General features: G+C 44.2%; 1 long non-coding RNA gene across 1 annotated transcript; it reads left to right on the forward strand.

Annotated features, from left to right (window-relative positions):
- Positions 1–1,557: 1,557 nt before the first annotated feature.
- Positions 1,558–13,688, forward strand: LOC122465805. Its single transcript, XR_006290862.1, has 2 exons — positions 1,558–11,187; positions 11,385–13,688. It is a non-coding gene; the product is annotated as an uncharacterized LOC122465805 (long non-coding RNA).
- The last annotated feature ends 4,865 nt before the right edge of the window (positions 13,689–18,553 follow it).

An 18,553-nucleotide genomic window follows, 5' to 3' on the forward strand; every position in this document is an offset into this window, starting at 1 on the left:
TCCTCTCTTTTTCTTTCTCCTCCATAGCTCTCTTGTGGGCAGCTTCCTCTGCCTCCACCCTGGCTTTTTCTGCCTCCATCTCCAAGCGCCTTAAGGCCATCTGTGTGTCATGCTTTTTTTGTTTCTCTTCAGCTTCGAATCTGGCCAGCTCTAGTTTATTAGCTGCTTCACTGGTAGTCATTTTCCTGCTTTCTTGTGCTTAACTCTAACTATACCCGAGAGTTAGGGGGAAAAAAAAAAAACTTGTGAATTTCCCTGCAGGAGGTTTACTACCCTGACTTTAGATAGAGAAAACTCCAGCTCAAAAAAGAAAAATCCCTTTGTAAAAAAAACTAACACCTCTGTCCCCAGGCAAATAGACAGAAAACCCTCTAGCTGCTCTCAGCTTAAAAAAAAAACCACCTCTTCAGGTCTGTGCTTTTGGTTCAAAATGATCTCTGGTCAAAATGATCCCACCACTCTGCCACCATGTCAGGGTTCCTTCCCCACTCTGAACTCTAGGGTACAGATGTGGGGACCCGCATGAAAGACCCCCTAGCTTATTCTTACCAGCTTAGGTTAAAAACTTCCCCAAGGTACAAACTTTGCCTTGTCCTTGAACAGTATACTGCCGCCACCACCAAGCGTTTTAAACAAAGAACAGGGAAAGAGACCACTTGGAGACATCTTCCCCCAAAATATCCCCCCACCCAAACCCTACACACCCCCTTTCCGGGGGAGGCTTGAGAATAATATCATAACCAACTGGTTACAAAATGATCAAAGATGCAAACTCCTGGGTCTTGGAACAATGGAAAAATCGGTCTGGTTCTTAAGAGAAGGATTTTATTTAAAAAAAAAAAAGGTAAAAATCATCTCCGTAAAATCAGGATGGAAAATACTTTACAGGGTATTCAGATTCAAACACAGAGGATCCTCCTCTGGGCAAAACCTTAAAGTTATAGAAAACAGGAATAAACCTCCCTCTTAACACAGGGAAAATTCACATAAAAGATAAACTAATCTGCCTTGCCTGGCTTACCTATACTGGTAGCAATATTGGAGACTTGGATTAGGATGGGTTGGAGAAGATCATAGAATATCAGGGTTGGAAGGGACTTTAGGAGGTCATCTAGTCCAACCCACTGCTCCAAAGCAGGACTAATCCCCAACTAAATCATCCTAGCCAGGGCTTTGTCAAGCCTGACCTTAAAAACTTCTAAGGAAGGAGATTCCACCACCTCTCTAGGTAACACATTCAATGCTTCACCGCCCTCCCCATGAAAATGTTTTTCCTAATATCCAACCTAAACCTCCCCCAAAGCAACTTGAGACCATTACTCCTCATTCTGTCATCTGGTACCACTGAGAACAGTCTAGATTCATCCTCTTTGGAACCCTCTTTCAGGTAGCTGAAAGCAGCTATCAAATCCCCCCTCATTCTTCTCTTCTGTAGACTAAACATCCCCAGTTCCCTCAGCCTCTCCTCAGCAGTCATGTGTTCCAGTCCCCTAATCATTTTTGTTGCTCTCCGCTGGACGTTTTCCAATTTTTCCACATCCTTCTTGTAGTGTGGGGCCCAAAACTGGACACAGTACTCCAGATGAGGCCTCACCAATGTCGAATAGAGGGGAACGATCACGTCCCTCAATCTGCTGGCAATGCCCCTACTTATACATCCCAAAATGCCATTGGCCTTCTTGACTGTTGACTCAGTGTGGATGATTTCTGTCTGGCGTCTCTGTCCCAAGAGAGATCAACCACGATCAAACAAAGAGCACAAACAAACCCCTTCCTCCCCTCCCCCCACAAGATTTGAAAGAATCTTGTCCCCTTATTGGTCCTTTGGGTCTGGTGCCAGCCAGGTTAGCTGAGCTGCTTAACCCTTTACAGGTAACAGGATGTTGCCTCTGGCCAGGAGGGATTTTATAGCACTGTATACAGAAAGGTGGTTACCGTTCCCTTTATATTTATGACAGAAGGTTACTAGGTAAAGGCAATATGTAATGCTAAGCCTACATAGGTAGATATTTTGAGAGTTGAAACCTGACAAATCACAGATATTAGATATTTTCAATTCTATTAAAACATATGTAATTCTATAAACATGAATTCATTGAAATTGCAGATTTGTGTAAATATGTATGCCAGTGCCTAACAGGCTTTTATAAAATGAGAAATATGTATCTTACATGCTGTAAATGTATGGTATTAACTTTGCAGTCACCATAATGTGTAATGACAGTTTCCTTCCTTTGGGATTGTCATTGCAAGATAATACAGGATTTCTTGGTGAAACTTACAAGATCTTATATTCTTTAACTGATATTTGTGTTTCCCCTGTACATATTTCACCTTTTCATCAAAACAGTGGATGGGTTATATACAGTAATTGGTCATATACAGTAATTCAGTGTCAGTTTTTCTAGCAGTTTTCTTAATGTCTGCATTTTTTCCAATAAATGCAGTATTCTCTCCCATAGAGGAATGCCATGATTAAGAGTGTGAGACTTCTGTATTCCTTTCTTCTGAGCTTCACACAATGAATAAGAAGCATTAAGGGCTGACAAAGTAATGAATCTTTTACAGATTCTGAATGCTCAGTTCTAGAACGTGTTGTTGCTTATTACTAAGCATGTATAATTAGATTTTAACCTGTTTGATTTTCACACATTATGAAAGCATTAGAGCTTTGAGCATTGGAAGGGCTAATACAGGGGCGGGCAAACTTTTTGGCCTGAGGGCCACATCAGGTTTCCAAAATTGTATGGAGGGCCTGTTAGGGGAGGCTGTGCCTCCCCAAACAGCCAGGCGTGGCCCAGCCCCCACCCTATCCAACCCCCCCTGCTTCTTGGCCCCTGATGGCCTCCCGGGGACTCCTGCCCCATCCACCATCCCCTGCTCCCTGACTGCCCCCTACTGCCCCATCCAACCCCTCCTCTCATTCCTGACTACCCCATCCAACCACCCATTCTCCCTGTCCCCTGATCACCCCCAGAATCCCTGCTCCTGACTGCCCCCAGCTGCGCCATCCAACTCCTCCTCTCCTTTCTGACTACCCCCACCCTGGGACCCCAGCCCCCATTCAACCACCCTGTTCCCCACCCTCTGACCGCCCTGACCACACCTCTGACCATCCCTTCCACTCTATCCAACCCCCCCCCCGCTCCCTACCCCTTACTGCGCTGCCTGGAGCACCGGTGGCTGGCAGCGCTACAGCCGTGCCACCCCGCTGGAGCCAGCCACCCATCGTGCAGCACAGAGCACTGGGTCAGGCCAGGCTCTGCAGCACAGAAGCTCGCCGCCCAGAGCATTGCGCCGCTGGCGCAGTGAGCTGAGGTGCAGGGGAGGGGGGAACAGTGGGGGAGGGGCTGGGGCGAGCATCCCGAGCCAGGAGCTCAGGGGCCAGGCAGGAGGGTCCTGCTGGCTGGATGTGGCCCACGGGCCATAGTTTGCCCACCTCTGGACTAATAGATTCAGTTTCAAGCACTAAGGTGTCAGATTCCCTACTTATGCTCTGGATGCACTTGTCTGATTCCCTGGGGGCACGTTGTGAGGTTTCAGGCCATGTGGTGCAGTAAATGCACATCTTGCCATTTTCCAAGCTACTATCAAGAAAACAAATCAATGTTAACTATACTAGATTTAAATATTCTTTCCATATTTTTTAACTCACTCTGGCCTGTGTAGTAACATAGGCACAATCAGTATTGTAGTTTTAGAGGTATATTGATGGGTTTAACAGATGATGTACCCTCTTGGACTGCATCAGTTTGAAAATAAATGCTTTTGAGACCTCTAATTCACTTCTGAGGCTGATGGCCAATTTGTTAGGGTTGCTTATAACCTTCATCTCAACTTTCAGACACCCTGAGTTTCAGAAAGAGGCCACATCTATTCTGGTACATGGCATCTCTGTTACCAGAAGGAGCCAACAACCCATTTTAATCACTATAATGCGAATTCTGTGAATGGGCAATCTCAAAATGTTGGCTTTCAGTAACTGGTGTTCAGCTGGAGCAAACTATATAAGAGACGGATGGTTCTTGAACGTCATTAATTGTGACCTGTGTTAGAGTATTTAGAAAATGAAATTTTGCCCTTTCTTAAATAAAAATGCTTTAACTATGAAGTGATGAATATTGGAAATATTTTGTATTTGTTAAAATGTGTCTCTCACACAGCACAATGAGAATTCTCTTTATACTCAGGTCGAATATTTTTCTGGTTATTTGTTGCTTGGCAACAGCATAGGGATTATTGCCAACTTCTATACTTGGTAAATTCCTGAGCAACACTTCCTAATTTTAGTATAGAATGTAATTACAGGGGCCTAGAGCATCTCTCCCTCCACCCATCAGGCTAACACATAAAGTTATGGAAAGAGAACTAGAGGGGAAGCTGCCTCTGGGGTCTAGCAAATCAATTTAAAATCCTCCACTACAGGAATTATTGGTTGAAATTGTATGGATTGTTCTGCAGGAGGTCAGACTGAATAATCACAGTAGTCCCTTCTTGCCTGAAGATACTAATCTAAGCAATTTATCGTCATATGTTGGGAACTCTTCCTTTGGCCTCCTGGGAAGTGAAATGAAAGAGGACACAGTTGTAATATGGCATGCTCAGTTTGGAAGGATCTGATAGTCAACAGCAGTTTGCAAATACAAAGTTTGATTGGACCAGCCCTAACTCCCACAGTTGCATTACTTCTGCACAAAATGGGAGTGTGCAGATCAAACTGGGGGGAAACAGATGGACAACTACTCTACATGTTGCAGTAGGGTGTTTGGGCTTGTCAGGCCTTAGCTGTGAGAGGAGGCATTTTGATCACCCATCCACAGGCACTAACTCTTCCCTTTTGGCTATATGGCAAGAAAACGTGGTGGCTTCGGTTTCTGAGCTGTGGGTCTCACTCAGGGTTTTAAAGTGAAATATTGCAGCTGCGGCACTTGGCATTGAGTTCCATCAGCATGGACCTGGTGTGGTTAAACGGGGAGTGAGGCCCAAAGCTTGAGCCTGCTGAAGTTTAAACAAGGGGAAGAGGTGCTGCCAATGAATTCAGAAAATATCAAACCATAGATAAATGGTGGTCTTTTCCCTGAGTTCCGGTATTATGGCTTCTAGCTGGTAAGGAAAAAATTGGTCTCCAGAAGTAGGTTCATTCTATAGGAGAGCTGAATGAGCAGAGTCAGAATGCGGACTGCTTTATGTATCCAGTGTATGCTATTCCTGTCTCAAAACTGCTTCATAATGAACCTTTTCCAGCTTCACCACTTTTTGCTGCACTTGACCTTGGAAGGGTCTGAACAAGAATAATAGAAGCACTTCAACGAGAGACTGAGGTTCTTTTTAAGGAAAAGCAGCTTGAAAAATGACATTTGATACTTTTGAATTGGCACCTTGAAGTTCATGAGATTTGTTGCTGTTCAAACGCACACTATTCACAGAGGTTTGGAGAGCAACTGTCGGGATACCAGTGGAGCAGCCTGGAGTCCTTTTCTCATCGTTTTACAGAGATTTGCCTTTGTAGAGGGAAAATAGCACAGCTGCTTTTTCAGATATACTGAGGCAAATGTATTGGAATGATGATTGTGCAGACTTAGTTGTACCAACTTCAAGAAATCTATTAGTGTTCTGACCACAGGACTCTTTTTTTCTTGCCAGTACTATAAGCAAATAGCCGGTTTTTGTCCAGCTTTTCTTGGTTCCTATTAAAGATGTGGCACATTAGGTCAATACTCCTTTTTAGTTCAACAGTTCTTGATACTTGCTAGATCAATTTTAAAAACCAATGTTGTGCAATGTCCTCTCTTTCATTTAACTTGCTTGTCTGCTCTAAGGCAAATCAGGCTGTCAGTGTTGAAAACCAAATTCCCCCTTTATTTCAGTGGGGCATTCTACTTAATAACATATGGCATCTGGCTCATTGATTGACGTTGAAACTGCATGAGACATTGAAACAGAAGTCCTAATCTTTACCCATCTTCAGAGATAGCATGTAATCACTAAGTGACAGTTTTGTAAAATGGGATGTGACCCTAAGAACCCCTCAGTGCCACTTGGCAAGGGGGTTACAAGAATATCTTAATCCTGGTATGTACATTCTGGTTACCAAAGAATGTCATGTGAGGTCTTAAATGAAAGCCACGGTCATACCTTTCATTAATATTCTTGTGAAATGTATGTTCAGCTACTGTGTAAGGAGTTAATGCCACTGAAAACGTCTTCCTAAATTCTGTATCGGGTGGAGTTGACACAATGAAAGCCATATATAGAGAGCCAACTGGGGGATGTGAAGTTCCTCTGGAACTGGGTTTTAGATCGCAATTGGAGATTAGGCAATTGGGTCTAAAACCTGTGACCACTGCCCCCTGTACTTTGGGGTTGGTGCCTGTTTCTCTGGTCATGGTGAAGGACCTGTGTTGATGGTCCACCCTCAAAGAAAAGATTCCACTAACAGGATGTTTCCTCAGTGGTTTGGGAGGAATTGAGAGACTTTTGCCCTCCCCCATTGAGGAGCTGGCCACCAGGTGCCCTCTTCAGAGGCTTTGCTGTCACAGGTCTCCCTGACTTACAGATGATGCGTGACCTCTGGAGCAAGAGGAAGATGGCTAGATGGATGGGGGCTGGAAATCTCATGCTGAGACTGATTGGTTGAGGCATAGAAAATTATTGCAATTGGCATTGTGGTTATGCAGGAAGCACCAAAAAAAAGTCTTTTCCCTTCATAATATGCACTAAATCTAGGACAGAAGATGTTTTAGGTTATAGTGAGTCTGGTCAATCTGGATTTTCTCTCCTCGGTAGCTGGACAGAGTCCTCACCATCCCAAGGAAATGTCATATTTTACAGACAAGGTCAAGCTGATTAACGGTGAGTTGTCTGCTTCTGTTGTGGCAGAACAAGGTCTTGAGGGGAAAAAGGCCTTAACTAGTCTGCTACAGTTTCAGCCAGCAATGCTTCCTGAGGTACTGCAGGTGTGAGAACTTCATCCCACAACCAATGCTTTGGATCTGCATCCTCTCCTAGCTGGTGAAAGCAAGTGGGGAAGTGATGGGTCCTTAGCTGGTGCAGAGTGTCATCAAGCAATGCGTTCTTGAGCACAGACTGCACTAAATCTTCGTTATCCGTAGGCAGCCTGCCCTTCGTTAGAGGGAATGGGTGTGATTGTAGAGAAAGTTGTAACAAGACAACTCCCTGTTCCTAGGTGCTTCTGAAGTTCTTGACCCTTGTGAATGTGAATAAAAGTCCTAGCGTCAGTAGGGAGTCTCAGTTGGCCCATGTCCTCCCGGCAGATCCAGTATTTATCTTGGTATAAGATCTGTTGGATCCCTTTAATATTGTTGATCACAAAGTTTTGTTGACTCACCTGCTGACCTTGACTGCTTTTGGTTGGCTTTGTTCTTTCGTTTGAGAGAACACTGGGTAGCTGTGTGGAATAGCTTCTCTTCCTGAAAAGCTGTCTGGTGTGGGACATAACAGGGTGTTGTTTCGTTACTCTCCTGTTCAGCATGCACATGGGGCCCGGAGAAGAGTTCATAAGGAGGTATTGGTTGTGGTGTGTTTCAGAGTGCTGATGACACCCAAATGTGCACTTCTCATCCACTCATCCAGTTTGAAGAAGGATGCAGCTCAGCATCTCAGACAATCTCAAATTGAGATTGGGGCATGGATGCGAGTGTGCTGGCTATAACTCAACCCAGACAAGGTGGAGGGGATGTTGGGGAAAACAGCCTCAGAAGATAGCCAAGATAATATCACTTGTTCTGAAGGAGTGTCTGCCATTGGTCACCAGAGTTTGCAACTTAGAGCAGGTCCACACTACAGCCGGGATTGACACACTGAGATCGATCTACTGGCGGTTGATTTAGCAGGTCTAGTAAAGACTGCAGATCACTCTCCAGTTGACCCCTGTACTCTACCCCAGAGAAGAGTAAGGCTCCCATCAACCCCCCTGCAGTGTACGCCCTGTGGTAACTCGACCTAAGGTACATTGACTCCAGCTATGTTATTCACGTAGCTGGAGTTGCGTAGCATAGGTTGACTTAGAGGTAGTGTAGACATAGCCTTTGTAGTGCTTTTTGCACCCCAGCTGTGCTACTGGACGATCATATTACAGCTGTAACCCTGTCATCTTTTTTATCATCTGCACTTGGCCACGAGGTTGTGACCTTTCTGTTTAGATGCAACCTTGCCACTGTTGTTCACCCCTTTAGCGCCTCAAGGTTAAACTATCGCAATGTGGTCTACCTGTGGTGAACCGGACTGCCATTTTTGGAGACAAAAGCCTGTGCAGAAAGTGGTGCATCTCTTAGTGAGGAGAGCATCTCCCAGAGAACAAATGATGCCCGGGTGCCAGGGTCTGTGCTGGCTCCTTATTGGTCTCCAGGTGGAATTTAAAGGGATGTTTTCCCTAAAAAGCTCTAAACAGCATGGGACCACCAACCTGAGACCACTTTCTTTGCCATACTGCAACAGCTGAGGTGAATGGGAGTGCTCAAACTGGACGCCCTTCTTAATTAAAAAAAGGGAGTGGGCTGCTAGCAGGACATTCTCTATGAGGGCCTTGGGTCCCCTCTTTGATCTGAAGTAGGCATGCTGCAAAAGCCATTTATTTGGTAGGGTGTTTGGGGAAGGTTGAGGGTCTGTTCCCAGATGTGGTAATGGGATGGGAAGGCATTAGAATTACTGGATTGGCAAATCTGATTTGTTACCCTTAGTTCAATGCTGCTTGTGAGCTCAGTTTACTCACAACTTGTTAATGTTGCTGGGCAAGGCTGGATTAAGGCATGGACACACTAGGCGCGTGCCTAGGGCTCTGGCTTCTGGAAACATGAGATGACCTCAGAATCTCCACCTGCTTTAAAAACAAACTTCCTACCTCGTATGCTTTTGAAGTAAAGCTTGAAAACATGACTAAGTGTAACCAAATCTGCGGAGAACCTGGAACAGTAGACTGGAGATGTATGAACAGCTCCATGTACCTTGATGGGATGTTAAGTCCATGACCCACTGCTGTGGGGTCTTTGCCAACCCTGCCCAGCACAGGTCTCTGCAAGGCAGGAAAGGAAGAGCCCTGCACTCCTGTGCCCCCATCCAAGCAGACACACCCTGGCTGCTGAGGTACATAATAGGCCCGTCTGTCTGCCAACCCTGCTGCTCCAAGGGGACCTCTGTTGCTGCTTCTGATCAATGGGAGTCCCTACTGCCAATCCTGTCGGGGAGGACGGGGCCCATACAGCTGCCCTTGCCTCTTGGGAAGGAATGGGGGGACCCAGGATATTGCCACTTCAAGTACCAATTGGGGCCCTGGTGCAAGGGTTGAAACCCTATAGGTCCCATGCTGCAGTGTGCCTGGGGACCCCGGATTGCCCTCATTGGGCTCTGCTCCTGGGTGGCCATTTTGATGTTCGGGTGACTAGAGCTGTTGGTGTCGGTGGGTTCAAAGTTAAACCAATACCATGAATTGAATGAAGTAGCTGAATTCTGTTATAAAACTTCTTGTGTAACTTCATACTGCTGGTAGAATTATTCTTGTTACTAAATGTCATCCGTGTGGTGTTGCAATCAGGCAGCCTTTATGCAGGGGTGGGAGGGGTTATTGTCCCCCTGCTATTCATGTCCTCGTTAAATCAAATACTGGACAAGAGTATTGAAGACTTCCCAGCAAGAGATTTGATTGTAAGCAGGATTCTTCTGCTTGTGCCTCTAATGAGGACATTCTGAAATTGGCTAGTTTATTTCCACCTTCTTTTGTAAGTGTAAAAAAAAAAAAATCCCTTCCACTGTTTCCCAATCCAGTTCCTACCAATGCCCATGAGACTGCAGCCAAAGAAGCCAAACCTTAAGTTTCCCATTGGCTCAGAACCTATCAAGTAGCAGACCACCAGTGCAAGCAAATATGAACATACCAGCAGGGAGACTGCAGTATAGTGCACTTTATAGGAACATAGTTGAGGTGATATGCGTCTTTCCTGACTATGAGCGATGGTAAATGGGTACAGAATTGTGTGGCTTGCAAAACACATGCAGCAGGTGAGTTAAGTGAGATAACAGGACTACACTGTAAAGGAAGCAATACTGTCCTCTATGCTGCTATTCAGCTAGCAAGAAGAATGTTTCAAGGGATGTCCCTTTAAGAGGATGGAATGTTTAAGCCAGAAGGTTCTATGCAGTCTGGTTTGGGCAGATAGAGAGCTGAGGAAAGTGCTGTGAGAAGCATAATGACCCTTCAGAAGGGTGTCGGGCGTTATACACATAAAGAACTGTCAAAGGAGCAAGAGGGAAAAGCAAATTATAGAAGGTGAAAGTGAGGTGAAGAACAGGGACAGAGCGAAACAAGAAAATAGCAGTAGGGAGGAAGTGGTTGCTGTTCAGGAAGGTTTTCATCTTGGTTCTCCTAGTGGGCAGGGCCAAGGGAAGAGCTCTTAAAAACCATTGCTGCATGTAGGCAAAAATTAAGTTTGAACAAAAAATGGCAGCATTTTGTGATGCTCTAGTCCTGAGAAATAAGTTACCTAGACTGGATGCCCTCGTCAGATACAGGTAAACCAAAACCAGTGCCTACCAGGTTGATTTTCTTCGAGATAGGCTCAATGAGACAGACAACAAGCATTAGCTTTAAAGTGAACGCTGAGATCTGGCAGGCTTACTCGTGTGGACTGGTGTTTTCATCGGATTGATTTTTATTAACTTTTTTAGAAGTACCTATTCAAGGAGTATCCTACATGTTAGTGCTACTTCCAGCAGACCATCTACTTTCCTAACAGAGGGCCCAGCAATCGATTGTATCGGAGATGTGTACGTATGACGCAAACTACAAAACCAATATTGTGTGGTGCACATTTTCAGTGTTCTGCACATAAGGAAGGGATCATTGTTGGCTGACACAGGATGGAGAGAAGCTATTAAAGTGCCATGTTTGAGAGAGGAAATAACCTATTTTTCCTGGATTTTTCATTTTCTAGCTCTCACACTCAAACCACTGGCAGTGTCTGCAACCTTAACTTTGCCTTAATGTCTTTTGTTGTGTAGTTGTATTGGTGTGGTCTCCAAGTACCATTGTGAGATAGCCAAGAGGCACTTTACCCTTCTCTGCTTAACAGCATATAGCAATACTACATGATTGTTTAGGACAGGCACTAGAGAAATATACTGTGTCAGGCTGAAACCATAAGGGGAAGGCAGCAGAATAATTACAGTACCAGAGTTCGCAAAAAGAAAAGGAGTACTTGTGGCACCTTAGAGACTAACCAATTTATTTGAGCATAAGCTTTCGTGAGCTACAACTCACTTCATCGGATGCATACTGTGGACAGTATAAATTGGTTAGTCTCTAAGGTGCCACAAGTACTCCTTTTCTTTTTGCGAATACAGACTAACATGGCTGTTACTCTGAATACCAGAGTTGGAATTCAGATAGGGAGCCAAGGTTAATCATAGAAATGTAGGGCTGGAAGGGACCTCAATAGATTGTCTATTCCATCCCCTGAGGCAGATCCAGGTAAACCTAGATTGTATCTGACAGGAGTTTGTCTAACCTGTTCTTACAAACCTCTAGTGATGGTGATTCCACAATCTTGATTGGAAACCTATTCCAGAGTTTAACTACACTTAGAGTTTTTTTCCTAATATTTAACATTAATCTCCTTTGCTGAAGATTAAGCTGATTACTTCTTGACCTACCTTCAGTGGTCATGAAGAACAATCAACCAAATTTTTATAACAGCCCTTAACATATTTGAAGACTTACCAGGTCCTCCCTCAGTCTTCCTTTTGAAAACTAAACAGTTTTCTTAAGCTTTCCCTGAAAGGTCTTTTTTCAAACCTTTCATCATTTTTGTTGCTCTCCTCTGGACTCTCTCCAATTGTCCACATCTTTCCTAAAGTGTGGCGCCCAAAACTGAACATATGACTCCAACTGAGGCATCACCAATGCTGAATAGAGTGGGATAATTACCTTCCCTTTTACATACAACACTCCAGTTAATCCAGGAGGAGTTAATCCTTTTAATACACCCCAGAATATTAGTCGTTTTTGCAACTGCATCACGTTGTTGATTCAATTAGTTTGCTTGTGCGAATGTCATGTGGGACTGTGTCAAAAGCCTTACTAAAATCAAGATGCATCCACATCTACAGCTTCCCCCATCCACTAAGCCAGTAACCCTGTCAAAAAGAGGAAATTAACCTTTTTAGTGAAGACTGAAGCAAAATAGGCATTAAACACTTCAGCCTTCTTGATGTCGTCATCAGCTATTAGCTCTCCTTCCCCGCTCAGTAGAGGACCACACTTTTCTTTGCCTTTTTCTTGCTCTTCTTACTACCTTTCACGTCCCTTGCTAGGTGTAACTCATTTTGTGCCTTAGCCTGTCTGATTTTGTCCCTACGTGCTTGTGCTTTTCTTTTATACTCATCCTTGCCAATTTGTCCATGTTTCCACTTTTTGTAGGATTCTTCTTTGATTTTCAGGTTACTAAAGAGCTCCTGGTGGAGCCATATTGGCCTCTTCCTATCTTTCCTTTGCATCGGGATACTTTTGTTGTTGTGCCTTTAATATGGTCTCTGAGAAACTGCCAGCTCTCAAACTCTTTTTCCCTTAGATTTTCTTCCCTTGGGACTATATCTACCAGTTCTGAGTTTGTTAGAGACTGCTTTTTTGAAGTCCATTGTTCTTATTCTGTAGCTCACTCCTTTTCTGTAACTGGCTTCAGAAAAGAATTAGATAAGTTCATGGAAGATAGCCATTGATGGACCTATTAGCCAAGATAGTCAGGGAAGCAACTGCATGCTCTGCATGTCTGTGATCCCCATTGAGTCATAATTTATGTATTAACACTTCCAGTTTTTCCTGTTTTTTTCCCCCATACTCCTTGCATTTGCATATAGACATCTATGGTGAGCGGATTCCCCCAGTGATTTACTACTTGTTCCTATGACACTACTGTAGTTTTCCATTCCCTCACAACAGAAAGTCCTCTATCACCTTATTTTTTTATACCTACCTATTGCCTTTTGTCACCTGCCCCTTTGGAACCTAGTTTAAAGCCCTCTTCACTAGTTTGATGAGTTTGTGTCCAAAGATACTCTCTGTTCTTGGTCACGCGGACCCCATCTCTTCCCTAGAGCAGCATCACATGGTCAAGGAAGCCAAAGCCCTCGCATAGACACCATCTAGAGAGGGTCCAGACTTATCATCCACCTTCAGCAGCAGAGTGCCCTACCAATACCTTTCAGAGATATGGGATCAGGACAGATACAGGAAGAGCAATATCAACTGCTGAACGACCAGCATTTCTTCCTGAAGTACTTGGAAGCCTTCAATATAAGTGCTAACCCACCTTAATGCTGGAGTGTTTGGAAGAACTGATGTGGTCACAGCACAAAATGGTATAGCTAGAGAACATGCATGGTGTAAACGAGTTATTTAAAGACTACAGTTTTGATAATACAATTTTAGATTAGCAATGTGAAATCACTCAATTTCCAGTAAATGTGCTCATTTGTATGGAGTGCAGCAAATGTAGATTATCTGAAACAAAGGCCCTGAGATCACATAGTGTTCCTATTTGTTTGATGCAAAGCATTATATAATTCATTTCTGTATGCGACTGAAAAATGCTCTTAAGTATAAAGGAAACTTGGCTTCTCTGTTAATGTTTTACATGCTGCTGAATGTTTAAATAAAAATACTCTTCATTGGTTGTTAATTTTCTTGAAACATGTTAATTTATTCTTAAACACACCATTCAAATAAAATACAAATACCAAACATTTGTGTATTTTTGGAATGGAGTGTTTTAAAGCACTGCATGTTGGCCTAATTCCACTCCCAGTGAGGTCAGTGGGATTGGAAAGACACTAAGCACTCTTCTTAACCCTATCCTTAAAGTCCTTTCTTGTCTGATACTGTGTTCTTAAAACTTCTTTAAGCCCTTGCAGTAAAGGCTGCAGAAATTTACGGATGTATCTGATCATGTGAATGCTGGGCTCATTTATGTGAGCTTATAAATGTTGAATAATAGAATTAGAGCACAGTTGTTCTAAGTGTTGAACATACAAAGTGGAAAACAGGTTCCCTGTCCCAAGGATCACAAAATCAAAAGGTGATTCAGGGAAGGAGGAGATCAATGTAAGAAATACTGATCAAAGTGGATTTTTTACAGTGTTGCCAATTCAGGCTTTCATGCTTCTGAGCAAACTGCCATTGGCTGCTCTTGTGACTCTGTGTTTACTTTCTGCTCTTTAGGGACCCCTCACTCTGTCTTATTATGTGCTTTTTCATGAACCGTCACCCTGAAGACCAACCCTGTTAGTATGGCGAGACCTGAGAATAGTTAATACTTCACATGGATCAGTGCCACAGCAGAGAGCAATTGAAGAGCTAAAATAATGTGAAGAACTCTGAATCCAGTGTGCATATGCATAGAAGTCACACTACTTTAGTAAATGTTACAGAACAGTTTCCATAACCCCTGGTTTCACACACACCAGATTATGAAACTTTCATCTTTTGGGCTGTAATTTTCCATGCTTGTTCTCTGTAAATTTTGAGCGAAATTCTTTCAGATGTTTGTGAATGAAGAGAAAATAACTTTTTTCTTTACATGTTTTTTCAGTGGATAATTCAAGAGACCTGAATATGACAGGGAAATAATCCTTTTTGAAGAGACTATTTGGCTAAATTTGGGGGAGGGATGAAATTGTCTTAAGGAAACGGTAATGAAAAAAAATCACTCTGAAAATGTAGCTACTATTGTTAGAACTAACATCATTACTGTAACTGGAAGATTAGAGGATTTTTTTCAATCCTTCCGATTTACTATATGCATTTGACAGCACTTCTTGCTCCAAAGTAATTTCACCTACACACCTTCCAAGCTCTCGTGCCTTTCCTCTCACAGGTTATAAATTCTTTCCATCACCTAGCTGCATATAAGTCAGCTGTATGTAGATAAATGCTGCGTATATTTTCAAGGGTTCACGCAACTTTTTGTAAAACATACACTCAATCCTCTTTTCATACATGGGCTTTATTTCAGATGACTAATGTCAAACTGAAACCTAGCCGGTTCTAAGAGGTTTCAGGTAATACTCATGGCCTTGAAGCCCCTTGCCAATTTCTGTGGCACATGTTTATTCACATGTTCCTTTAACACATTTTTGCAATCCTGTTGCTATGTAAAACACCCACATAAGCAGGAAAAAACAATTTAGGATCCAATCCAGCTCCCATTGAATTAATGAAAGATAGATTAGGCCCAAACTAGCTATAAAAGGGACTAAGTGAAAATGGCTCAGAAGCCACCCATGTTTCATAATAAAATATTTAAAATTACAACTATTTTGTTGAGCAGTTCTACTGCCCCCATGCTTAGGAGCAGGAACTTAAAATTTGACAAGAGGTTGCCCTGGTGTCAGGCCTGTGCCTTTTGCTGACCCCATGAAAATTGGCCCAAATTCAGACAAGTTCTAAGCCTTAGAAAAATTGGGATTTGTATGTGCTCAGTAGAGGTTGGTTAGAAGTTGGCAGCATTTTTCTCTGAATATTTCACCCACACTGGGCATGCTCCAGTGGCTCCCAGCTCCTACGTGTGACCAGCTTGGGCATGTGCCTTCCCAACAGAATAATTGAGTATCCCAGGATTGCAGGGGCTGAACCGGACACTTTCTGCAATTACTTCTCCTGGCTGCTTGGGGTTACACTGACCCAAGGCACCAGAACTGAGAGCAGGGAAACAGGCAGTCCTGTGCTATCAGTACCCCCTCACTAGTGCCCATGGAGCAGGAGGGAGGAAGATACCTGACTCCAATCCAGAGGAGATGGGGAAAGGGGACAGCTTGATATATATGCTTAGGGTTGCACAAACTTGTACAGGCAAGTTTAATTCTGGCACTGAACTTTTGAGTGCTTAACCTTGCTGCCTTAGTGTTCTTTTAATGTGGCTGTGACGTTGCACCCCATATTCTTCATACAAATATGGTTCTGATATGAATATGATATAACAGATACCATAAAAGACCCATCTTGCATAAAGTGTATCATTGGAAAGGTTATGATTTACTGAATGTAAATATCCAATTTGTGTGCATGTATCATTTCTGTATCTTAAACTGGGAATATTGACCATGTCTCTGTATTCCAAATGTGCTACGTTGGATGAGGCCAAACAATGTGAGTGGCTTATTGAAGAAATGCACACAAGCATAAGGATGACCCCAGGAACTGTGTGCAATAGAAACGTCTCAGAGATAGCTCCACACAATGGGAACTATTTGACCCAGGTCCCAGCAAAAAAGGTTTCCAGCAAGTGGAGGGAAGATATAAAAGAGGGACAATGACAACATGAACGGACCTCACTCCCTACAATAACACATCTGAAATCACCTGAGGAACAAAGGCTGGACTGTAGGAAGAGAATTAGCTCTGCTCACCAGAGCGCCCGCCTCTGGTGGTGCCTCGCCCCCATCAGTTTTGTTCCAGGACCTGCGCCACTCCCAGGACTGCAGCGTCCTCTTCAGTGACACAGACCTCCGGCTGTGCCACACTCTGTGCTCTCCCCTTCTGAGGGACCTGCAGTCTCTGTCCAGCCACTCCCCCAGTGGCAACTGCAGTCCATTGTCCCAGGGCCACTTCCCAAGCAGCTCCGGCACCCTCTTCTGCCCCTGCCTCACCCTGCAGGCCCAAGCAGCCAGCCAGGAGCTCTCTGTAGCTTCCCCAGTCCCTGCTTGCTGCACTGCTCTGTCCAAGGTGCTGACGCTCCTTCCTTCTGCTAGGAGCCTGGTCTTCTCCCCTGGAGCTCCAGTCACCTACTGAACTTGCTCTACCCTGCAGCTCTTCTAATATGGGCCGCCTGGTCCTGATTGGCTGCTGCTCTCAGCCCATCTCTGATTGGCTGCATCCTGCACAACCTCCCTAGGGCTCTATTAACCCTTACAGCCTAGTGTGGGGCAGGCTCTCCATCATGGGGGGGGGGGGGGGGAATGAGACGGGACGGGACGGGGACTTGTCTTAAAAAATTACTTTAACATGGAACATAATCACTAAAACATCTTAACCCTAATTGCATGGTGTCACTGATGTAGGTATCTTAACTGTGTATTTCCATACCTTATCATGGTTGATTCATTTTAAGTGTAACCTTAACCCTGAATTTCTTGAAGCTGTAATGCTTGTTTTAGGGATAGTTACACACCCCTGTAACATTTTTACTCTTACATCAGCAATATGTACTCTCAACTGTAACTCCATTTTAATATAGTTTGTTTGTCTTGTGATGGGTTACTCTGTTGAGGTCTGCCCACAGCAACAGCATCATGTTGACAAGCTGGAGAGTATTCCGACCAGACAGAGATGTTTAAAGGCCTGAAGATGCTAATTTGTAAGGTCCCTGTCCTGCAAAGAGATGCATACAGGCGGATCCCAATGCTAGCATGGAGCCCCATTGACTTCTGCAGCGCTTTGTGGGGTGTAGGGGGCCTCGTGGGTGTGTCTTTGCAGAATGTGTAACTCAGCTAAATGGTGATTAAATGGGATGACCAGTAAGAAGCATTTTAAAGGTATTTCCACCACAGGAGAGGGATTGTTCAGGGTGTTTGATGAGTGTATAACTAAGAGTACTGGAATATAATTGTGCTAAGGAAAAATGAACATCATGTTGAGGAATTTTACTTGTGATTTTACTAGTCTTACTGTCTTGTAAGTGGGGAATATTGTCTCCACAGGAAAGTGGTGGAAGCCCAGTTGCTTAAATTATTTAAAAGCAGACTGGACAACTCAAAATACCATGTTAGGGAATTGACTGCATTGACTGGAGCTTGGACTGTTAAACCTAACCGGTTATTCCATCTGCAGAGGCTGTCCTTCTGTAATGAATGGCATCAAGCTATGAAAGCAGCAGTCCCCCAGGGGAGTTTGAGCAGAACACATGGAGGTACACTACCCAGGACTACTTGGCCAGATGTATTGAATGAGGGCTAGTTCAGATTCAGGGAATAGTTCAAGCCAGAATTCCTAGTGAGCTGGCAATGTCATGTAAGTGCCAAAAGGGGAGCTAAGCTCTTAGGGAACATGTTGCCCCTTGTCATATATGCCAGCGGTTCTCAACCTTTTTCTTTCTGAGCCCTCCCTCCCCCCAACATGCTATAAAAACTCCACAGCCCACCTGTGCCACAACAACTGGTTTTCTGCATATAAAAGCTAGGGCCGGCGTTAGGGCGTAGCAAGCAGGGCACTTGCCTGGGGCCCCATGCCACAGGGGCCCCCTCAAAGCTACATTGCTCAGGCTTTGGCTTCAGCCCCGGGTGGCAGGGCTCAGGGACCTGGGCTTCAGCCCCATGCAGTGGGGCTGCAGCTTTCTGCCCTGGGCCCCAGAGAGTCGGATGCTGGCCCTGCTTGGCGGCCCCACTGAAACCTGCTTGCAGCCTCCAAGGGGCCCCTGGATCCTTGGTTGAGAACCACTGATCTATGCTATGTCAACACTGCACTGTATAGTGAGTGAAATTCCATTTGTTGGCACAAGCTATTGATTTGGAGCATTTTGCTGAATTCAGACAAGAGTCTTTTATGAGACAT

This window comes from Chelonia mydas, chromosome 5 (assembly GCF_015237465.2).
Source record: "Chelonia mydas isolate rCheMyd1 chromosome 5, rCheMyd1.pri.v2, whole genome shotgun sequence".
Taxonomy (NCBI): domain Eukaryota; kingdom Metazoa; phylum Chordata; order Testudines; family Cheloniidae; genus Chelonia; species Chelonia mydas.